The sequence below is a fragment of the Parasteatoda tepidariorum genome, chromosome 2, assembly GCF_982258835.1.
Source record: "Parasteatoda tepidariorum strain Cologne lab strain chromosome 2, Ptep-v5.0, whole genome shotgun sequence".
In the NCBI taxonomy this organism is placed as follows: Eukaryota; Metazoa; Arthropoda; class Arachnida; order Araneae; family Theridiidae; genus Parasteatoda; species Parasteatoda tepidariorum.
Window position 1 is genome coordinate 119,185,287 of NC_141756.1, and position 6,000 is coordinate 119,191,286.

At 30.2% G+C, this 6,000-nt stretch overlaps 1 pseudogene; it reads left to right on the forward strand.

Annotated features, from left to right (window-relative positions):
* Positions 1-188: 188 nt before the first annotated feature.
* LOC147816123 (protein FAM200C-like) lies at positions 189-1,015 on the forward strand (annotated as a pseudogene).
* Positions 1,016-6,000: the final 4,985 nt, after the last annotated feature.

Consider the following 6,000-nt stretch of genomic DNA (forward strand, 5'->3'; position numbering starts at 1 on the left):
TCTGCGGATAGATAAAGGAACATGATCGATGATAGTTAAAAAAAATTAGAGCAATTGTACCTTAATTACATTCTTATATTTTCCTTACCTTAACTAATTTCTTATATTTTCATTTATGGTTTCGAGCGCTATCTTTAAACAAGTATTTAAGTTTAACACTTTATTTACATATGTTTGAAAACAAAGCCATGTCGGAAGTAAAAAAGACGGCAATACAGTGTAGAGTAGAGTATATTAAATATGGATTCATAGAAAATTCGACAAACCCATATTTGCCATTGTGCCTTCTTTGTTCAAAAACATTTTCAAACGAAGCGATGAAGCCTTCAAGACCATTTGAATAAAATGCATCCGGATAAGAAGGACAAAAATGTAGCCTATTTTCAAGATCTGGAAAAGAAGCATAATGCTCAGCCAAGTGTATCGAAACTTTTTTCGATGGCTGCTAAGCAAGACGATGACGGACTACGAGCTTCATACAATATCTCTCTATTAATTGCTCAAACAGGTAAGCCACACACCATCGGAGAAACGTTAATTTTGCCGGCGATAAAAGAAGTTATAACTACTGTGCTCCACAAACCGGCGGCAGATATAATTCGAAAAATTCCTTTGAGCAATAGTTCTGTCCAAAGACGAATTGATGAAATGGCTGAAAACATTGAAAAGTCATTGCGCAATCATCTGAAGACTAATAAATTTTCAATTCAGCTGGATGAGTCCACTTTACCAACTAATGAAGCATTTGTTTTTGTCTTACGTGAGATTTATTAAAGATGAAAAAATATGTCAAGAACTTTTATTTGCTAGAAATTTAGAGACAGATACGAAAGGAGAAACCGTATTTAAAACACTGGAAAAGTTTTGTGATGAAAAAGGAATTCCGTTGAAGAATATTATATCAGCTGCTACAGATGGTGCTCCAGCTATGATGGGGTCTCAAAAAGGCTTCATATCGTACTTAAAAAAGAAAATTCCTGATGTGCTTGCTGTACATTGCGTTATTCATCGATAGCATTCAGTTGCTAGAAATTTAAGTGGAAAGACTATTTCAATCATTGCAACATGTCATCAGAGCAGTCAATAAAATCCGAAACAACTCTTTAACTGACAGATTATTTAATCAGCTTTGTGTTGATAACATATATGGCAACGTTACTTTTAAAAAGTAACGAGTAAAAGTACAAGTATTTTTAAAAAAAGTAACGAGTAAAAAGTAAAAAGTTCATATTTTAAAAAGTAACGAGTAAAAAGTACAAGTAAAAGTACAAGTACTAAGCAAAAAAAGTAACGATTTAAAAGTACATTTCTAGGAAATCGAAAATTCAAAGTAACCTAAAATTTTATTGAATAATATTCTTATGCTCTTTAAAGTTTTTGCCAAATTGTTGTCATTTATTTAATTATTTTTAATTTTGAAAGTTATGGATTTAAATTTATTTTTAAATTCGAAAGAATATTATAATATAATTTTATAATATAATCGTATAATATAATTTTAAAATCAAATATAGTTTTAATTTCAAACTTTTTATGGATTTGCACGAAAAAGAAATTTTATCTATTGATTTTAATTTTTAGTTTATTATTTTTATTTATTTAAATTACCATTGAATTAAGATTGTTTTACTCTTTAGAGACGCGTTTCAAAAGCACAAACGTAAACAAAGCAAACACAGGGTTTCTGATAGCTTTGTGATCTTTGAGCTAGTAAAAAATAATTGAATGTGCAGTATAAGTTGAAACAGAAGGTATTTAAACACGAAGTTAGCTGTGAATGCATGTATATTGCACATTAATTTTATTAATTAAAAAAAACATAAGCATTTGTTTTCAATTTAATATTTTTTTTTAGAAAGCTTACAGAGTTTTAGAAAAAAAGTAACGATTTCGTTCGATATTTCCGTTACAAATACTTGTACTTTTTCCCTATAAAAGTAACGAAAGTAAAAGTAAAAGTACTAAATTTAAAAAGTAACGAAGTACAAGTAAAAGTACGTACTTTTTACTTGTTCCGGCGGTACAAGTAACGAAAGTAAAAGTACTGCCATATATGGTTGATAATGATGAAGATTTCAACAGATTGATCTTTCACACAGAAGTGCGTTGGCTATCAAAAGGAAATTGTCTGACTCAATTTTACAATCTGTTTGACTCTGTCACAGAGTTCTTGGAAAACAAAGAGACAGAATTGTGCGAAAATCTCATCACATCAAAGAATGATATTTTAGCGCGTGTGTTGATTTATGCTGGAGAATGATAGTCCATTCAAACGATGATATTAAACATATAACAGATTTAATGAATATAAGTAACTACTGTGTAGTTAAACATAATTGTAATACAGCTTCAGAAATGACGCGAAGGAAATAGCGAGAGTCTCTAGCGTCAGAGCTGATCGTTGAGATCCGCCATCGTCAGGTGCTCGAGCAGGAATGAAGAGTGGCGTTCCCCCTGGTAGAGGTGAGGAAAAGGAATGACGTCAAACTCCTTGGTATCGCCATCTGTTGATGGTTCAAATGTCAACATAGCAATATCACCCCAGTTGGAAGAAGAACTTACAGAACTGACAGCGAACGAGGAAATAAAAATCAAATACAAAAATGGCTACCAACAATTTTGGCTACAAAAGTCAATTCCGCAGTTGTACCCTGGATTGTGGTCTATCGTTGAACGATTTTTGATAGCATTCCCATCGTCATATTTGTGTGAACGTGGTACGTGGATTTAGCGCTGTGACAACGCTGCCTACTAAAAAGAGAAATCATTTGCAAGTTACCAAACGCGGCAACTTACGACTGCTTTTGAGTAAAATCGAACCTGATATCAACAAACTTATTAAATATCATCAAATTCATCCATCTCATTAGATTAGTATAAAAACGAAAACTGATTACATATTTATATTGTTTCGTTTAATTTGATTAAAAAATATATTATTAATATTATAAAGTTGGGTTTTATTTGCTCTCACTGGTAAAAATTTCTAGCTTAGAATGTAAGTTTAAACATCAGAACCTACTAATAACTAAATTAATTGAAGTAATGAAATTGTGGTTTTTAAGTTTTAGGGGTGTATAAAAAATGGGGGGCGCTGAAAAATAATTGATTTTCAAAGGGGGCGGTAAAAGAAATAAGTTTGATAATCACTGCTTTAAAGGGATAAGTATCTGAGAAAATCACTTGATGGTGGTAAATTTTGACTATCAGGAGTTGACTTCGAGCAGCAGCATCCTGCCAAATAATTCTAAAAAAAGTTTCGCTTTAATTTGATGGAATTAACTGTTAAAAACTTTTGTTAATCTGATGACGTAAAGCTATCGGAAAGCGCAATTTTAAATCATCGTGTGATAGGATCCGCTTAGCGAGTCTGAAGATTGGCAATTAAGAACGTTTCCTCGCACACGCTTTGTTGCTCTCTTAACAAGATAAAATATAGAAGGAAGGCGCAAATATATCTTACTGGAAAGATATATTTGCTTGATATGTAAAAAAAAATTTTTAGGATTATTAGGTGGTTTTAGAATGATGTTGAAGAAATAGCCAAAAATTTTAGAGAAGAATATTTAATTCTGGCACAAGTTGGATGGTTATGTCTAAACAAAAGAATAAATTTGTACGAAAGTAACCGTATTTTGCTTTTTTTTTTAATAATAGTTTACAAATAATATATTCTGCACATTTTACTGAAAGAATACCTCTTTAGAAATGTTTTTCTTTTCATTTTTATAACTCGTATTAGTTCTTAATTCACATCACTAACTATAAACAAAGCCAATGAACCTTCGAATAAACAATGGGATTTTTTTTTTTTAATCTATTTTTTTTTTTATTTTAATTTTTCGAATTTGTTATCCAATTCCACGCTTGTTCTATTTTTAACAGAATAAAATCGTGGATGTGAACAACTATAGTCTGTATTTAAATGTATTAATTGTATTCTCTTAGCTGTATCTAAATTTAATGTTTGTATTTTTTTTTAACAACTGTGATTATTAAATCTAACTATGTAAAAAGTTTTGTTTAGCGTGGTCTTGAAATATTTACCTAATTCGGTTATGACATTTTTCGTATGAATGATTGCGTTATGATTTTAATTCATGATTAATAATACAACGAATGAAGAAGAAGAAGCCCGTATTTAAAATATTCCTTTTATTTTATTTTTTGATAGTTGATATAGATGAAGTAATTATAAACGTAGTTTAAAAAATTAGGTTGTATAGTCCTTTTTCTACAATATCAGCTTAAATCCTATTATGCTGCTTTAATTGTCAGCTAGTTATTTTGTTAATAGTTATTAGTGTTTTTATTCCATAAATTAACATTCTGAATAATATTTTGAACATTATAGGAAAATATATTAAATATTTTTTAAAAATAAAAAAAGTTGTGAGCTTAGAATTGGCGTCATTAGTAAGATATGCATATACTAGTGCCATTTAACTTTAAATCATAATCCTAAATTTATCATAATGCAAAAATAATCACATGTGAACCATCTAAAAGTAAATGACATATAATTTATTAAATTCCTTTTTTTGTGCACATATTTTATTTTTGTTTCATCGAAATGAATATTCCAATTGTTTTTATTAATAATCTGAAAATTTTACTCCAATCAAATGCTCTAAATCTTATTAAATCTTTTAATATAAGTCAAAAAGTAAGACATTTATTTTTACATTTTATTTATTGCATCAAGTATATGAAAGGCTATTCCAAAAATTCACCAATTTTTTATTAATATTGCAAAGGAGCAGATTTATATTTCATGTAGGAAGGGGATTGTTACTCGGAAGGACAAAATGCAAATATGTATGTTTATTAGTGGAATCATATTATTTAGGTGAGGAAGAAAGAAAACATGCGATAAAAATCAAAAGTAAGTTGAAAAACATCAAAACCAGTACCTGATTGAATTAGGAGGAATTTCTAAATCACATTCAAACTACTCATTCTTTCCTACGGTATTCAAACATGTTTTGATTTTTCAGTAAGTACCATCTTCAATTTTGATCGATTTTTTCTCTTCTCTGAAATAATAGTTATGTTAATGTTATATACTATTTTGTTTAAATTTTAAGAAGAATTAAAGAAAAAAATATATAAAGGGTAATCGTTATAGCTTAATCTGTATGCGTAGCTGCTTGTTAATTAATTTTGAAAGGTGTTCTGTAATTACCACTCTTAATATATATTTTAAAATCTTTGTCAACATTGAAGTAAAAAAAAAATAATGACAAGTTGGTGCTCGTCAATAAATATTTTAGTGAAGAAAGAATTAAAATACACTATCCAAGTCCAGCGAATCACTTTAAAAAGGAAAGCGAGGTTAAAAGCATCTAAACCTGTTTGATTGCCAAAGAAAATGGAGAGGAGTTGAAATGTGATTTTTGTGAATATTTACTTTTATCAGACAATCAAACTGGTTTTGTTGTTTTTATTTTTCTGCCTTCGTAAGAAATTCGACGAAGTTTGATGACGCATTTCTTTATTCTCTAAATATTAAATTATCTCCAAATTAAGAGTAATTTGCATCTCCCAATTTGTTAAGTTATTGCTTTTTTTTCTTGAGAAGGCTACTAAAAACTCTATACTAAGGGTGGTTAGTACAAGCACCCAGTATACAGGGTGGTCCCGAATTCATAGCACAAACTTTAAGGATAGGTACAGGGCATTGAAACAATCATTTATTGTACAGGAATGTAACGGAGCAAGTGACGCGTTGAGGCGCAAACACAAAAGAAACGAGACGAAAGGAAAGACAAATTGTTTATTGAAAGCGTCTTTGACTAGTGTAAGGTTTATAATAACTGCTCAAAATTGCGTTCGCCATCGATATATGCTTGACAGCGTCCGTGAAGCAGCTTAGGACATTCGAGCAACTGAAGTGGGCTGGCGCCTCATCCTGCTGAAACCACATGCAGTTACTAATGGCGATCGGAACATCCTGCAGTAGTTCTTGTAACACCTAGCCCCAAAAAAATAGGATAACAT